Consider the following 18,474-nt stretch of genomic DNA (forward strand, 5'->3'; position numbering starts at 1 on the left):
GCTCTCCTACTGACACGGACTTTGTGAAGCTCCAGCCTGGCGCCTGCAGCCTGCCTCTTTTTAAGGCTCAGCAGCACTCCAGCAATGTGAAGGCAGCTGAGGTAATCGAGGAGTCCAGATTTTACAGTATTGTCTGCAGTTCAGCAGTTAGCTGGTACATAAAGGCTCTGCTTTCATTCGTGGCCAGTGCTGGCAGAAGGCCTGTATTATGCCCTTTCATTTAAGACAAAGGCTCTCACACTGCAGTCTCCGGTGTGGAGAAATCTTTTGTACAGGCAGAGCCAGTGGGAGAAGGAGCCTTCTGGTCCCTGTGCTCCTTCTGCAGGGAGATTATAAAGAAAACCTCTTCCTTCTGCACATGGGCCAGATGAAGAACTGAAGCAATAATGCCTTTTTATCACAGTAATTACAGTGCCCATTGTTTTAATGACAGTGTTGTTGGGAAACAGGAATAGACCACAGTCCCAAGGAGTTGTTCCAGTGTACACAAATAAACGATTTTATTATATTGTTGTCAGATTAGATGGACCACTCAGCATTATTTATACTACCATTTTCCCCCACAATTCTTTGTGTGTGTGTGTATTCATTTTATTTAACCAGATTATGCAAAATACCCAGTCCGGGAGGACACAAAAGGCCACTTTCTCTGGAAAACTTCCTTTGGGACTGGTAACAACAGGCTGAGATGGGCAAGGGAGACCTCATCTGACCACAGCACAGCCTGCTTAGCGTGGTTATTTACAGGGGAACAATACTCTGCTCATAGAAAAAGTGCTGAGAATAACTGTTTTCTGTTATTTCTTAAATTGGACATCTCCAGAACACTCAAACACACCTCTGTCTAGGCACTTGTGAGTGTGCTGCCAGGCAGAAACCTATACAGAAGCCTCTACAAGCTGAAAAGGCGTTTAAGCAAAGTGGGTTTATAAAAGAAATACAGAAAAATGATGATGAAGCAAAATCTAGCTTTATGGGGACTAAAATCAGTGCTGGAAGGTGCTAATATCAGTAAGGAGTGCTACAGGTAGCTGGCAAAACATGGTGAGACATTAAGAACATATCTGAGAAAGGAATCTCCAAGAAAGGGTCTTGATTTAGCAACTGTCTTGGTCACAGGGTAGGAATCACAAATCCTCCGGGTGCAGTTTACATGATGGGGAGCACGAGGTCAGGGTACAACCTACCTCTCACACACAAAATAATTCAACAAGCAACCATATGAACTGGACTTTTTCTTTCATCCACAGGGACAGATGGGCCTCAGCTCCCCTGGGATGGCAGGAACCACCTCTGGCAATGTTTCCTGCTCTCCCCTGGCTTTGTAAATAGCCCATCTTACCAACTCTTGCTAGATGTTGGCTTTCAGATAGCTGAAGCTTGTCACAGGGAGCCCCGTGTGGAGCAGTTTATACGTGAAGACTTAATTTTCCCAAACTTGTCTGCAGGCCAAGATAATGCAGATCACTGCTTTCTAAGAAAATTTGCGGAGCAGCTTTCTGAGCCACTGACCTCAATTTATAGCAGCTCTTGGAAAATTAGAGGAGTCACAAAGCCCGGGAGATGCTATTGCAGCGGTGTAGAAAGAGGTCACCGACAAAACCTCGTGTAGCTATCCATTGGTTCATCTGGAATTGGCTGCACGCAAAATCTGATATGGGAAAAAATCAGGAAATAATTAACAGATAGCAGCATAATTAATGCAACCACGATGAGTTTATGGAAAATAAGTCCTGTCATAAAGAAACTTGATGCTGCCTTCCTCAGGACAAGTATGTATGAGACAGTTAACTTTGCTGACATCAGATACCATCTCCGGATACTCCAGTTTGCAGTGAGAAGTTGAAACCCACACTGCAAAAAGGATTTTGTAAAATTATTGGGAGTTTAGGAGAAAATGGTGAGGTTTGCAAGAGGAAGCTCAAGAAGGTTTGGTCACAGTAAGAGATGACTTCCTCTCATCATACTGAGGACAAGATTTCTACATTCAGGTGCACAGAGAGCACCTTGGTCCAACGATGGAGCTAAACTGAAGTTAAAGGTGGTGTCAGAGACAGGGGATGTGCTTTTGATATGGCTGGTAACTATGTATGAGAACATATGTGATAATTTATCTGTCTTGTAACAGAGTATCTCAGAAGTTTCAAAAGATGTGGGGTCATTTGGCTTCTCTCTGCACCTATTTCCTTTAGATAGACCCCAAGTGCACCCCACACCCTGATAAACTGCAGCCACAAGTTACAGCTCTGCAGTGCACATGGGAACAAGGAAAAGCTGGTTTTCCATAGACTTCTGAGTCTGGGAGCCCATCTTCTGATCAAATCCAGCAGTGCTTGAGCAATGTGACTCTGATTTACAAAAAAACCCCACCAATATTGCACTTGTGCAGCTTTTGCCACAGATCCTCCATTCCTTAATTGCTTTTGACCTTACCCAAGAATATAAAGGGCACCTTAGGATTTGGCTTATTAACCACTAGAGCAGCAAGCCCTTGGGTAGTAATGGAGAGTAATTGATATCATTCCAAGCTCACAATAATTTGTGTCACTGGGATCAAATGTCTGGCAATTTCAGGGGAATTTAACTCACAGATTGTACAGGGGCATCAGTTTGGTTGCAATTTGTTGGTGTTTTCTGCCATTGTTTTTTTTTTAATTGCCACCCTAAAAACAATAATTGGAAGTTGATTTGGGTCTACTTCTGTTATAATTTTTTATTTTTTTTTTTTTTTAGACTCAGCAAAGGGAACTTCATTTCTTTTGCCATTTTCAGGGGCTAGTATTGTTAGTAGCACACAGAAAACCCAAGTAGCTTTTTCTGTGTAATATTCATGGATTTTAAAAGTACAAATCTTTCAGCTTTCCAAAATTGCATTTTTGTTTATTGCAGGTCAAACACTTCAGGAACCTTACCTGACTCCATCCAGTAGCAATTTTAAAAGAAGTGAGGGTTGAAAAGTCTTTCCAGTTGTAAGATTTTTCTGTTTTTAAAGACTATTATTTATAATTTCAAGTAGTTTTGCTTAAACACACAGCCACCAGATATTGCTACTCACGAAGCCTTCTTGGCATTAAGAAATAAAAGCTCAAATAATCATTCTTTGCACAGTTAAAAAAGAATCACCAAGACAGCAAACCACCATCGATAACTTTGAAGAAGATGGGCTGTTGTACAATAATAAATTTTATATGGCTTATGGTGGCTGAGGGACCAGCCAACCCAGCTCTCAGCACAAAAATGTGACACTCAGGGTTTTGAAGGAACTCAGCAGTATTGTTTGTGCTCTCTGGGAACCGACAGAGAACAAGGTGCCTACCTCGATTTGCAAGCAGCTGGTTTCAGGGTGGACACAGTGCACTGATGCTGGGCTTTGCCTCAGGCAAACCATACATACAGTGTGTGGTTTTTAATAAAACAAGGCTGGCTGTCAAGTGAGGAGCATGGTGTTTCGTCTCTGGAGCATCCATCTCTACCAGCTCTCAGCACCACAGACCTTTGCTTGCAGTTCCTGTGAGGAAAACGCATTTGTTCACAGGAAGAAGGACATGTCCAACTGGCAAAATTTTTGGGGCTACTGCTACAGCCAAAAAACCCCTTCTGCTGCCCAAGGAGGGCTGGCCAGGATGGTGGGAATGAGCCTGGTGCACATACACACATCCTTCAGTCCCTGGACCACAGTCAAGCCCAACACCACACTGTGTCTGCCACCAGTGGGCTAATAGGACCTATCCTTGCCTGGCATTTCTCCTTGAGGAGAGAGAAAAAATAGCATGTCTTTCCCACATGTATATGCAGGGAGAATTAAATGAAATGATGAAACAGAAAATCACATCTCTTTTTTTAATTTTTCCAAGTTAGATTTTTTTTTTCCCCAAAATCACACAACCCTCCTTCAGTTGCACCCTTCCAGATGAACTTAGGAAAATAGTGTGACAGAACAAAAACTCTTCTTCGGAGCACCAACCCCATACACTTGCCAAGGCAGGAGAGAGTTGTTCTTGATGCATCTGATTTTAATTTAACACTACACCTTCACAGCAAATAACTTCACATGCATGCTATAATTAGTGATGGGGAAACCTCAGCAGGTTTTGAGTCTGGCTTCCATTTAAAAAAGGAAAAATCTGTGTGTTTTATCTAAACCTCATGAGGATAAAAACACTTGAAATTGGAAAACTCTTCATAAGAACAAGGTTTCTTATAAGACTATTTGCTTGTTTCAGTTTTAGTCTGAGATGGAAACCAGAAATGACAGAACTTCCCTGGACATTTCTGAACCATAATACAGAAACAGCTCTAAAAGAGAGATCTTAAAATGGAATTGAATACAGACTTTAATTACTTTTCATTTTTCCTGATTCCTCGCCTAGACAAAGCTCTTCCTGACCATATGTATTTGAAATACTGCTGCAAAAATAATTTTCTTCACTGCACTTTCACCACTAAGGCCACAAAATTTTCCATGAGAATGATGCTCTAAGCAAAAAGCGTTTTTATGGAAGAAAACTAAATATTTGTGGAAGGAAATCACTTTTCTAGATAATTTCCATTTTCTGTTGTAGGAAAAAATCAAACTATCAAAACTACTGTGGAAGGTTCAATGTTATTCTTGATGGGGAGGGAAGATGGTCAACAGCTTTCCAGAGAATGGAAGGATTTGCAGCCAAGTCCAGGAGAAAGTACGGAAAAAGTTTTGCACTTGCCTCCCAACAGCCCATATCCTTGTAAATCCTGGTTTCAGGGAGGTAGGGGTAGAGGTCTGGATTTTGGGAAGTGAGGCTGGGTAAGAGAGACGAGGGACACCAATGCTCACTAGCACTGAGTTCCTTTTGTCAACAGGGCTGGGTGGGAAAGGATGCTGCCAGGGTATCCTGCATCCTGCAGGCAGGATGTAAAATTGGCACAACCATTCCAGCTTGGTACATGCCAAGCCAAACAGCCTAACTTTAGCTTTTCCCAAGGTGAGTTTTCTGGAAAAACTTTCCCATTAATAAGAAAAAAGATAAAAAGATAATCACTGGGTTTTTTCCTCCAATTCAGTACATTTGGATGAGAAAACACCATTGTCACTCTCCATCCACCTCTGCCCAACACTATCCCCTCACTGTACCAGTGAGTCCCTTTCCCCCACTGCATCCCATATGTCCTCCTCACCTTCCCCTCTTACAAACTTCAGCATGTCACTGAGGCATTGACACCTCCCCACATTTTCCTTCCATCCAGAAACATGCACTACACATTATCACCTGCTTCCTCCCCTCCATAAGGGCCCTTCCCCCCTCAGCTTGCCCAACACCACCTGGCCAGCCCAGCCCAGCTGGAGGAATTAGGGGAGTCAGACCAGACTTGCCACTCCCTCCTGCTCCTCCTTTGTGCTGCTTGTATCCAAACACTGCCTGTTGCTCCTGCCCAGACTGAGACCCAGACTCAGGGATGTGGAAACCTCTTTTTTTATTCCCTTTTACACCTCCCATGGTGAAGTCCTGATTGCTGGCTGGAGCCAGTAGGTGCTGCTGTGTTCAAACAATAAATAATAACCATTCTTAACCACAGCCATTTAAAAATAATCACATTTTGGCTCCTGAAACACCCAGCAGCTTTTACATTTGAATGCTGTCAGTGTAACCCATGTAGGTTTTTCAACAGTATTTATTGTTCTGGCTGGTTAAAAACATTTCTCCTGAGCAGGGGGATGCCAATCAATGCAGCTACACCACTAAACAAATACGGCTCCCTGCTCCAATCCATTATCTGAAGAGTTATTTCTGTATCCACTTACAGAGGAAAGTTGTTATAAAGAAATGCGACTAATAGCAAACACAGGAGCCTTTTCCAATATTCCAATTTTCACACGTGGATGAGTTTGGGTGATTGTTCTTGGGCCATGCCACTGGAGCAAAACAGTCAGCAAGTGAACCTATGTAGCATTTTCCGTTTATTACATTTATATGTGGAAACACCAACACATCCTCACTGCAGAATCTCTGGCTCTCATTCACTGCTTTTCCATGCTGCTAACCAAGGAGGAGGTAGTGGGGAGCTACTTAGAAACAAAAAGCATCTAAGACACACCATTGGTTAGAACAGGAAAGTGAGGGGCAGCTCCATACCATGGCCTCTGGGTCTGTGAGGCCATCAATGGCTGATGGTTTTAACTCCAGGTCTGTCAGAGGCCCACACTGAGACTCCAAACAGGAGTTCATATGTCTGTCAACATCTGTTTTCTTGCTTTTGGCTATTTAGATGGAAGAGGAGGCACCTTCAGCCCCAGTGCTTCATATGGCTCATCAGCACCAGGATGTTTTCTGCCCTTTCTAGGTCCACCTCTACTGTGCCTTGACGGCCAGATAGCCCAAAGTGCTTCAACAGCTGTTTAGCCACCATGAAACTGAAAGTTTCCCCATTCCAGATGTGCACTACAGTACTCTGGGAGAAAAGCTGCGTCCAGACCTCTGCTGACACCCACCCCAGTGAATGGGCTGGGCAGGCACTTTTCTGAAACCACCTCTGAAAACACCCAACTACATAATTTTTGCCTCAGAAAGAACAAAAAGTAGAGGTCTTGGATTTCACCACAAGCCTTGTATTATTAAACGCTTTAATCACACTGCTCCACTTGCTGGGTGAGGAGTAGGTGGCTGATTTTCTCTCCTATCAAAAGCAGTTAAGAGATGACAGCATCTTTCCCTTCAAAACAGTGTCGTTTCATCAAGTGACTAGTCCAAGGTGGAGCTGACAGAGAGATGCAGAAATTATGTTGTCAGGCAGAGATGGCAGGACTTGGATCTTCCATTACCTCCCAGGCCATTGGAAAACTGAGTCATCCTCTTGTTGAAATGAAGCATTTATATTATTTGCCAGAATTATAACAAGAAAAGGTGCTGGGAGGGTGATCTTCAAGGTCTTTCAATGACTCCCTGAAGAAACCTTTCTCTCTCTGATGACTATCCCAGGAAGCTTTAGGCAACCACACCTGTGATTCAGGTGCTTATATTTCAGTGCTGTGGAGGATTGCCCACGGGAAACAGGAAAAGACTGGCTCCTGGCTAGGGAGACTAGTTAGGATGGGAATGCCCCAAATCCTATTCCCAGCTCAAAATCCCAGAAAAGTGCCCTAGCCACCAGGTTTTGACTTCAGTGTGAGTGTGCTTTGAGCAAGTACTTTGAAAACCTTCACATTTTTCACATGCCGGAGTAGTTTCCTGTAGTTTCCTGATTCAGCCCAGTTTCAAACCTATGCCATTGCAGGAAAAAAAATCCCTAAATACATTTGACAAGTATCATCTCAAAACATAGGGAACAGAAGGCAAATGACCCTGTTAATTTATTTTCATACCTTCCAAGGCAATCACAGGATTTTCCAGAACATATCTGAGTTTTGGGGCACAGCAGTACTGAGAAACTGCTCTGTGACAGCCACATGGGCAACAGGGGAGATGGTGCCTCCATCATTCCTTCGGTATTTAGCAGGTGCAACTTTATTCCTTATGGAGTTGGTACCTGCACCATCCCAGGGCCTCTATCTGCTCTCAGTTGCTCACCAACCAATGCATCCTACCCCTAAGTCACAAACACACAACATTCACAGGCATTAATGAAATGAGGTGGACTGAGCTAAATAAAGAATAGCTAGGAAAGAAAAAAAAAAACACTAGACACTAAAAGGTCTAACATAAGTGGAAGCACTGTTCTGTCCTTCTCCTCTCCAGGAGGGACTCTCTGGAGGGGTGACAGCAAGTGGGCAGCCCTGGCTTCTTTCTGCAGCCACCACAGCAGGCACAAGTTGTTCACATCTGTCTGAGGAGCCCCACTGGGAACAGGCACTGATTCCACAGAAAACTATGCTGTCATTTTAATTAAACTGCTTCATGCCAACAGCAACAAGTTATACTAATGAGAACAGATGTATCCAGTAAACAGTGGCATGTTTCTATTTTAATCTACTTAAACCTGGATATATACTAATTCCTCAGTAAATACCTCAGTGGCCAGCAAAATGAAAAACACATGATAAAAGAAGAAGTTTGCTTGTGATCCTTGAGACATGGGTATAATGTTTGGCTTGGCATCATTAATCTTATGGTCAGAAGAGTACAGCTTTAGCATGTGTAATGTGAGAGAACTGCTCATAGCAAAGTTTCCCCTCTACAGTGCCCTCTGCAAACAGTAATTTCCAAATTTTTCTCTCTTCCCTGTAATTAGCTTCCCTTTGGCCTGACACACTCTGAAAGTATTGCCAGCTGAAGAGACCTATCCATCTCGTCTCTTGAATAAAAACATGAGCTAATTGAGTGGAGGGTATTTAAGTAGAGTGAACTGTATAAGGTATCTCATGCCTCAAGATAACTGATTCTTAAAGAACAACACCTTAAATAAATCCTTTTGAAATGTTCTCTCAGGCTGATGGGTAAATAATTAATTGCTCTCCAGTGTGTCAATAAAAATCAATTCTCTGACATGAGGCTAAATGAATGGGAATTTTGTCACAAAATTCAGTGGGGTTGGCATGTCACTGTGTGTAACACAGGGACAGAGACAAGGCTCTGTCTCTGTATGACAAACTTTTGATGTCAGTATATTTAACTGAAAAAAACAAGTAATGTGAAAAACAGAGGTGACTTTGATTGCCTCCTTCCTCTGTAGCCAATGGGAATCAGCTTTTGATACTGAACTGATCAAAACACTCACTTCAAATAATGCATGCTATGAATTTAGTTCTTTCTACAGCTAGTGAATCATTGGCAGATTGATCTTGATTCTTGAAAATGTCATTCTTAAGCAGGCTATGATTAGTGATTAGTATCACACAATATTTTCTTGTCATCTGGCTGTTTGCAAGCTGTAACCTTTCGGTATTCAGTATACAGATTTTGTAATTGCTGACTTCAATCACTAGGCTTATCCTCCCTGATTGGATGATGAGCATTTTAAAACAATGCCTTATCAAATGATAAAAGAAAACTTCCATCCCACATATAACTCTTGTGAGAAATTGAGGACACATGAATATCACGACGAATAACCAAAGTTGCTTTCATACGGAAGAGTAACAAATTTATACCCTCAGCTTTATCAAGCTGAAAGAAGTGCTTTCAATTAAAAACAAAACAAAACAAAAAATCATTGTGGTATTTGAATGCTTTTTTGTGATTCATCCCATACAGAAACATCCTCCTGCAATCATACTCCATCCAGGGATTTCTACTTGGGGTCCAGCAGGACCCCGGATCTTGTTAGGGCTTTGCTGTCTTCCTTTATCTATGCAGAACGACTCACTTAATGGCCCTTTACACCACATAAAAACTGAAAGGAATTTGTCAATACCGCAAGCAGTTCACGGCACCTATCGGGGGGGAAAAAAAAGAAGAGTAGAAGTCTGACTGCAGTAATTTCATTAAGCTGTTTCCCACCTTCTGGGCAGATCTATGAGGTGAGTAGGAACCAAGCAAGCTGGGTTGTCCATTTATTGGTAGACTTGCATAATAGCTGCAGTACAATGTGTTGAGACTGGCCATTTATTAGTTTACCAAAAGTTTGTGACAAGCCAGGGCTTATTCTGTGACCAATCCATGCCCTTGCAGATATCAGTTGTAACTTGCCATGGAGTGACACTTCATCTTAGAAATGCTAAAGGTGAGTTTGTGTGAAACTGCTTACTCAAACAAAAGTTTGGGTTTCTTTTTTTTTGTGGTAGTGGTGTTTTGGTTTTTTTTATTTTAATTTTGGGGGTTTATTTTTCCTTTATCATGAGGGAGGACCCCTTGAATTTCTTTTCCAGATTTCAAATGGAAAGTTGAAGACCTTGCACAGTTCCTTGTGACTGTTGTCTTCTTTATGCCCACCAGGATTGGGGTCAGGAAGGAATGAAACATTACTGTCCTGGTTTTGGCTGGGATAGAGTTAATTTTCTTCTTAGAAGAAAACACAAATCCTTGGAGAAAAAGGAGGATAAATATTTAAAACAGCCTTTGAAAGTTAAGCACACAGAAGTGATTAACAAATAACAGGAATTGTGCTTGTTCTCTTTGCAGACCACTAAAAATTCTCCGCTCACCAGGCTGACACATTAACAAATAATATGATTTGTACCACTTTCTGAGCCTGTTCTACAGAACTGAAAAAAAGAACAACAGGGAGGCAAGGAAAACAACTGCAAGTAAAAACAATCATCTTCCCCACAGTATTTTCCATAAAGAGACTTCCTTCCCTCTAATATTATGGTAAACTACCTTGTTAAATCCTCTTGCAGCCAATGAGTAGTTATTTTTTCCTCTTCTTCAAAATGAATCTTTTTTACTTTTTTCTTTTTTTTCTTTTCTTTTTTTTTTTTTAATATATGCTATTAGGACTTGAAGAGCCACAAAAGCCACTTTCAGGTCCAGTCCTGTTCTGCTTGCTGGCCAGCTGGGCTGTCCTACAGCCAAACCCCATCAAGCTGTACCATGAAAGTAGCCTTCTTTAAGTAGACTCCCCCTGACAGAACACGATGAAATTACCACTGCATCAACACAGGTGCATTTACTTTGTCTGCCCCATAAATCTGGCCTGTAGGATGACTTGTATAAATAAAATGAATTATTTTGTACTTGTGAGGACTTGATAGGGGTCAGTGATTTGCTGAACACTAGCAGAATTTCTCGGCACAGAATGGGTAAACCAGGAGGTCTTAATTCAAAGTGTTAGATTATCCAGGCGTGATGGCTTAATACAAGTGGGAGGAAGGCATAATACAGGGAATCATTACTTACACACATGCACTTATGAAATCTTTACTGTGCTGAAGTAGTTCATTTGTCTGCCTTTTTAACTACAGACCTTTGGTTTGAGGAAGACTGACAATGCATCCACTAGCAGGAGTTCTGAATCACCTGTAATTGAGGATTTTACCACTCCATGCCCTTAGTGTGCTCCTTCTAGAAAGATGCCAGGCTCATTTCTGTCCATCTCCAGGTGGATGAGAGATGCCAGTGGCATCCTGTCTTCATTAGGTTCATTAGAGTGGCACTGGGCTCTCAGGGAGCACTAGCTCCTGAATGAGAGACTCTCTGATCCCTTTAATTTTCACAGGTTTGTGCTCTGCAAACTTTTATGTGAACAGGTTTTGCTGGGATTATTTGAGACCTTGTCAATACTTCTTTTGTGACCAAAAGATAAGGCCTTCTCTCTGTGTACGATTGGAAGAGCGCACAGGCAAATATTAAAAGGCTTTGTTTTCTTTCCAGTTCAACAAACCCATGATCCTCATTCTCAGCTGCCTTCCTTCAACTGCCTCGGTGTAAAAGGCAAATTTTTGTAGGTGGCCATTTGCATCTGATGTTGGGAGGGTGAGAGGAGAGGACTATGTTGTCTGTGGGCACTGTCTTGGTCCTTCACTTCATGCCTTGGCTCTTCAGGGACACCTCTCCTCCGAGGCACTGCACAGTTGGAGCAGCACCAAGTAGCTGCGAGGAGAAAACCATCCTCCAGCTGATTCCCACACACTCCACCTTCCCTCACCTTCAACACGAGCTGTCATCGTGAGGACATGAAGAGGAAAAGCCAAGCCCTGCCTGAACGAACACAATCCTTGGCAATATAAACCATTTTGGAACAACTTTGTACAACGCTGCCAACAGAAACATGAACCTTCTCTTAAGAGCCTTCTGGTTTTTTCCACCATTAAGGCCTCCAATGCAGCCTCAGGCTTGAACAATATCTCTTGGAGTGTTTAGGAGCAGGGTGTTCTTCCCAGATGACCTAATTTCCAGCTAATCTCTTGCCTGTCAACTGTTTCAGCTGAGGTAAGTTTCAAAGTGAATTTTGCTGTGGCAAAGAAGAAGGACACCAGGAAAGGCTCTTCCCAAGTCAGTGGAACAGCTGTGTCTGAGCAATATCAGCGTCAAGCACTCAGTAATTCTGAATAAGTCATATGAATCACCCACTCATCACCAGCATTAACATTTTCTGTTTACACCTGACCTCTGACGGGTTTTCTTTTATCTCTACCTTTTCAATAATGCCATTTACCAAAAGCTGTTAGACGCAAGATGATATGCCACTGATTGCAAGTCAGCTATCACACCAAAAGCACAAAGCCTGATCTGAGGAGGTTAGAGCAGCCACAATGCTAATTTGAATGCTGTAATGACTTTGCTTCAGACTTGCTGGTTTTGTTTTCCATGTTTTACCAATATTTGCGAAAAGCAAGTCTACTTCAAACAGATTTCAAACAAACAATTCAGGACACCTTTGCAAAGTTATGAAATTCCTATTCATAACTGGAATTGCACAGAACACAAATTCAAAGTTCAGGAGTTACACTCATCTAAGTAGGGAACACATCCTATCGGGGAAGTGACACACCTCATAAAAATAACTCAAGTTACCAACATTGAATATGAAATGCTCCCCACAAATTGCTCTCCAAGAGGCTGCTAGTGAAGAATGATTTCCAGGAGTGATTCAGCAAACAGCTCCAGAAAATTACAATCTCTTCACGGACAGTTCACAAATGAAAGATACGGTTTGTTGAATGAAATTCATTATAAACAATTCTTTTACCTGTATTCATCCCTGTGAAAATAGTCAGGGCTCTCAGGTGGACCCTCTAACATTTACACCACCTGTAATGCTCAGTATCTAGAGGCCAGGCAATTTTATGCTGAACTTCTGCTCTAAGTAATAAGAAATTATGCTAAATGTCTAAAGCAAGAAATGGTAAAAGATTTTCCTTTTCCTCCTGTTTTTTTCTTTTCATATCATGTAGCAATCAATGCACAAAGAGCAGTAACAGAAACTTCAATAAAATAATGTCAACCTGAAGGACTGCATTTTTCAAGCAATGTCTTTTTGGAGGGCAGGAATTTTTTGCCTCTGTATGACAATACTGATGTAAACTGGACCACAGAGTCATTTCTGTGTGTCTTTGCCCATGTGATATGCATTTTTAGGTTTCTACCAGAGGAGCATATTGTTTATATAGCGTGTCTTGAGCAACAAAGTAAGTTGAAATTGCCTTTCAGAGAAAGCACCCTCAATCCCCAGGGGCAGGACTGACTTTGAAAATAACAAGTTGTGCCATGAGACCAGAGTGATTTCTTTACAGCCTCCCCCTCTTGTGTCCTGTAATGGCCTCACAAAATGCCGATGGTACACTAGAGAAAGGAGAAGCAGGGAAATAAAGAGGTGTCATTTCTTTAGGTGAAGCAGCATAATTCCCTGGTGCATTCCTCTATCAGGTCAAAGTAACCTCATTTACAAAATAAAATCAAAAATTAGTTGAAAGGGTGGGGATTGTTGTTGTCATTATTATTATTACTGTTATTATTTACTGACTGTCCTACGATAACTTGGTTTGTTGTTTCCCTCTTGTGGGAATGACAGGACTTAAGGATGCTATTCTGGAAGTATGTTTACATCAAAAGGAGGCAAACATTATCTGCCATTCTCCTGCCTTCCTTGGTTGTTCCCTCACAGCTAGATCCCCTTGGGAAGCAAACAGAAGTTTCAGGTGTTACTGCAGCAAGCCCTGTCAAGGCTTCAGTGCTCAGCTGTGTTGAGTCACGGCTTGGTCTGCCTTGCATGAGATGGGTTTGTGGAGACCTCTCCCTGCTCCTGCCCAGACCTGCCTCCTTGGAACATGCTCTACGTGAGCTCCTGAGCTACAAACAAGTCATGTTTGCCAAGCTGGTGACAACAGTGCTGCTCAGTGTTTGCTGCTATCTTCTCTTAATTTCCTGGGGAACAGAGGCCCATATGTACATGTGTTCACAAATTCTCCCCTCCCAGTTCACAACCTCTGAGGTGGCCCCAGTGCCCCCGTGTTCATCAGAGAGAGTTTGGCAGCTTCGCAAGGTGACTCATCACATGAGCAGGAAGACATCCAGACAATGAGAGTCTTACATTGAAGGGGGAACTAGAACAGTGGCTGGTGCTAGAAGGAGAACCTTGGCTGATAAAGCAAATGTTAAGTCAGGTTTAACAAGGGCTGAGGTACCTGCATGCTGTCAAACCAGAGATACCACTCCAGGTGCCTCGGCAGCTCAGATGTTCCCAGCACAGAGGCTCTTTTGCACAAAGCCTGAAGACAACAGAAAATCAACTATATTTTTTCTTGTTTATGCAGGGGGGTTTTTTTCTGCGTATCTTTTTCTAGATTTTTTTTTAATTAAAATGCAGATAATGTACCTGAAATATTTGGTGGTATTTTAAAGAGCTTTGTAAATAATCCTAGCCTCACCTTGCAGGCTGTCACAAAACACAGACAAACAGGAAAACTTTCTTCTCTTTTTTTCTGTGTATTTGACACTGGAGTGAGGCCAAAATATGGAGGAAGAGACAATATCACCCAAAAATGTGTCTCAAAAGAGGTGACAGAGGGCAGTTGCATCAGGCTGTTTGGGTGCCTGGTCCAACACATTGCCATCAGTTGAGTAGAGGCAGTGAGCAGTTGATCTCTGCAGAAAATCATCAAAACAATCAAAAAAATCATCAAAACATAGAGGTATGCACTCTGGGTCTAAGAGGAGCTTGGTACTCCCCCAGAATCACAGTAATGCTGCTTGGAAGGGACTGGGGAGATCTCCAGCACAGTCTTCCATTTGAACTTACACTATTACCAACATAACACGACATCAGCCAGGAGACTATCAGGAAAAGGGGAATCATAAAAAAAAGAAAGTATATGGGAAGGGAAGCCCTGGGAAATAAAGAGTCAGAAAGAGAGAGAATTTGGGATGAGAAGGACATGAGAAACCCAACCTAGTTGAAGGTGTCCAACTCGCCTGAAATGAGCTGGGGAATTGGACTAGATGACCTTTAAAGGTCTCTTCCAATTCAAATATATATTCATATATGATTCTGTGACATGTATTGCACAGACTTGAAGGTTGTCCTCCAAAAAAGGGTCTCATGTCTGCTTCTGGAGTCTACAAACACTGACACATCATATCCCACTATGCCCTAGATGGTGTTCTGCTTCCATGAGTTTCATCTACCATGGTATAACAATCTGCTCCATCATATCCTAAATTCTGGGGTTTTTTTCCTTGGGCTCTGGATCAATATAGCTCCTAGAACAATGAGAAACTGATCTTGAACCTGTGTTATCCAAGGCAACTGCAGAAGTGAGAACACTCACACTGATTTGGAAGTAAATGAACTGATGCTTCCTCATTGCTCTGCCTATAGTCATGAACCTCCCTCTCCTATGAACATGTGAAACTTGTCAGCTCAGTTTTGTTTTGCTTGTTATTGGGAGGGATTGCCCTGGCAGGGATCCTGAACCAGCACACCACATGCAGTGGGACATTCTCTGCATCTCGTTCAGAGCCTTAGGGAGCCAGGTTTCCACAAAAGAAATTGGGTTTGGAAATTCTTTACCCTCCAGTAGAGCAAATGCATGAATATTTCTGTTCCTGACCTGATTTTCCATCAGTTCCAGGGGATATTTCAATTCCTTATTTTTCTTGATTAGAGGAGGAGAGACCACTTTGCTTTGCTGTTTCCTTTCCAAGTTCACTGGCTTGCTAGTTCTGAATGTCCTGGGTGTTTCCCTGTCCCCTCCCCAGTAACCCTTTTAGGAAGTTTCCCAGTCACAGTCTTGATCCATTTTAAATAACTAGTTACTCCCAGCTGGTTTCTCCACCACTCCCTTCTGAGGTCAGACCACCAGAAGTGAGAGGGGGTGGATATCACTTCATTTGTCTCTCTGATCCTATTCTGAGAAAGAAGGAAGCTCACCAGTCAGACAGTGATGCTTCGTGCTCACACACTGGTTCTACTTGGTCATTGCCTTTCCCTGACTCACCTAATGACCTCACCCTTCTTTCCTCAGGAGATGTCCCTAACTCACTAGGAGGTTGGCAAGGATGCAGCTGAGACAAACTTCATGCTCTGGAACTGTCCCCATATGTTTCTTCGTGTGATGTCTCTAATGCCATGCTCACAACAGTTCACAGCAAGAAGGTTGAGTTGAGGCATCCTCTTCATCCTCAGGGAAAGACTTCCTGCCCTTCTTGTATCCCATGACATCACAGCAGCTATAAGCCATTCTTAGCTATGCCCTAATGGGCAGGGCAAGCTGTGCTCCAGAGCTCACCTGCAGCTTTCACCCATGAAAGAGTTCGGCTCAATCAGTTTAGATGCAGCCAGGTAGAGGAATTCCTCCACTAAGTGACAGAGCTATGGGAGGAGGTGAGGAGGTTGAGGAGCATCAGGGACAGTGAGAGACAGAGAGAGAGAGAGAGAGAGAGAGAGAGAGAGAGAGAGGCAGAATGAATACTGGAATCACACGCTGCCTTCCCTGGGACAGGCCTGACAGGGAGACAGGACACATGATACAGGGGATTCCCTGTCTTCTCTCCACCTGACTCAACACTGTGACTTAAAGGATAGGGGGCAAGGGTGACCAGTTCCTGCCCCGTGCAGCAGGTTCATCTCCTCTGTGACTGCACCACCTTCCCAGGTGTCCCAGCATAACAGGAATGAGTTTTTGCAAGTGGAACAGCAGGACAGCAAGGATGATGGTACACCCAGCATGGAGGTGTTGCTGAAGTTAAGTTGGTCTATGCTCTGCATCAAACTGCTTCCAGAAAGAAAACCAGTCATGTCATTATTGTAGGAAATGCCTTCTGAAGGGAACAAGAAGGCACAATATGCAGACTGAACTCACTTCTTCAGAAAGTCAGCTACCTCCCTGGAGCCTGGATTAAAGATGTGAAGAGAAAGATTCCTAACCTGAGGAATGGCACCTTAAAACACTAAGTTTGGTGTTTTATCAATAAAGGCTGATTTAACAGTTACCTATTACTCATACATTATGGGGCACACACAACAAAGTATAAAATGTTTGACCTTTCATTTGTGCAATTACAGCTCTGCTGGGAACACGAAATCCCTGGGAAAGGACCTCTGGCAGTCATCTGGTCAATCATGCTGCTTTGACACAGGATCAGCTTGACCTGAATCATTCCTGGAGGTCATTCTTAAGGACCGCACACGGCAGACTCCCTGGCCTCCCCAGGCAATCTCGATTTAATTGAGAACTTCCTCAACCAAAGCATTAGCTGCATGTTTGTGCTAAAGAGCTATAGCAGCTGAGGCGGCCTCATGCAGGTCCTCTGCCAGATGGGCATGTTCCCCTGGGGGTTATGTGGGCATCTCTTTAGCTGAAATCTCAGGAAACCTCCCTAAGAGTCTGACAAAAAATGGTCTGAATTAAACACTGTCTATAAAGGAGAGAGCTGTTTAGATGAATACAGAGCTATCCACCTCCTTTTCAGCAGGGTATTTAGATGCGACCCTTGAAATTCTGCTTGCCTGTGCATTTGATGTTTGATGAATGCTGAAGTACTTTGCTGAATTGAGCTAAAACATCCGTGTTTGTTTTCCTTAACTAGCTGAAACCACGTTAGTTAAAGGATTTGGACAGCACAGGAAACATTAAATCATCTGGCAATCAGTAACAGTAGAGTTAATTCCTGTGCTTGATTTCCAAAATATAAGTGAGGGCAACTGCAAATACAGCATTACCACAAGTGGGTCCTATGTTATTTCCACGCCAGTCCAAAAAGATGGGACTTTAGCATTCAACACATGTCTATCCCTTTAATTTCAGATCAAATCATATGTTAGACCTCACTTTTCTGCCGTGGCTCATATTTTTACAAGGAGCTCCATCACCAAACACAGTATACAGATTTAGGTTAAAAAAATCATGGTAGGCTTCACCTAACAATGCCATGAAGCAGCCTCAGAAAACCTCCCAGAACAGGAATGCTCTACTTTGATTCTGACAAAGGTGAGGGATGCGAGATCACTGGAAATGTAACCACTTTGCAATGGTAATAAAGTGTTAGTAGATATCACACAATGATTTTAAGTTCTCGGCGAGCTGGTCATGTAGCTTGGGTTAGGGTAAACTTGACTGTTCTGGTTCTACAAGTATTTGCAATACAGCTTCACAGAATAATAACACATGGGAAACATGTAATTCCTGTAGTGACATCCAGTTGAACTTTACTTGTTGCAGGAGAAATGAACTCTCTTACTGCTATCTGGCTGAGCAGGAACCTGAGGGCAGCCAGGTCTTCTCAGAGCTTCCTGCAGGTTTGCACACTCCAAAGCTCTGGTGCACAGAGCAAAAGCAAATGCCATTAATTCCACATAAGTTTCAGATCATTTGCTGGTTTATGCAGTGTTCCAGCCAGCTAAATTTGTCTCAATAATTTATGCATTTGCACCAGCAAGCAGCCTCCCTTATGAGCCATTGTCAACAATTGTCACTAGCTTTTTCACATATCCTTCAGTAACTAAATATAAACAAATCTGTGTCTTCAGAGAGCATGCTGTTGTGGTACAGGCCACACTCTAATTAATGAATGGTGTTTTCAGTGAATTACTTCTCTCTTTCAATATTGATTTAGGATGATTGCTGACCAGGGGATGCCTTTAAACCTCTAGCTTCTTGCAGAGAACAGTGTGACTGGAAGGTTG

The 18,474-nt window shown here is 42.7% G+C and overlaps 1 long non-coding RNA gene across 2 annotated transcripts; it reads right to left on the reverse strand.

The window, feature by feature from the left end:
* Window positions 1-3,402: 3,402 nt before the first annotated feature.
* Window positions 3,403-15,961, reverse strand: LOC116788812. 2 transcript variants are annotated; one of them, XR_004357774.1, is made up of 3 exons: window positions 15,788-15,961; window positions 13,976-14,059; window positions 3,403-3,508 (listed from the first exon to the last, which is right to left on the reverse strand). It is a non-coding gene; the product is annotated as an uncharacterized LOC116788812 (long non-coding RNA). The 2 variants fall into 2 exon arrangements; XR_004357773.1 differs by lacking the exon at window positions 3,403-3,508 and adding an exon at window positions 9,762-9,931.
* Between the last annotated feature and the right edge of the window lie 2,513 nt (window positions 15,962-18,474).

This window comes from Chiroxiphia lanceolata, chromosome 6, assembly GCF_009829145.1.
Source record: "Chiroxiphia lanceolata isolate bChiLan1 chromosome 6, bChiLan1.pri, whole genome shotgun sequence".
Lineage (NCBI taxonomy): Eukaryota > Metazoa > Chordata > Aves > Passeriformes > Pipridae > Chiroxiphia > Chiroxiphia lanceolata.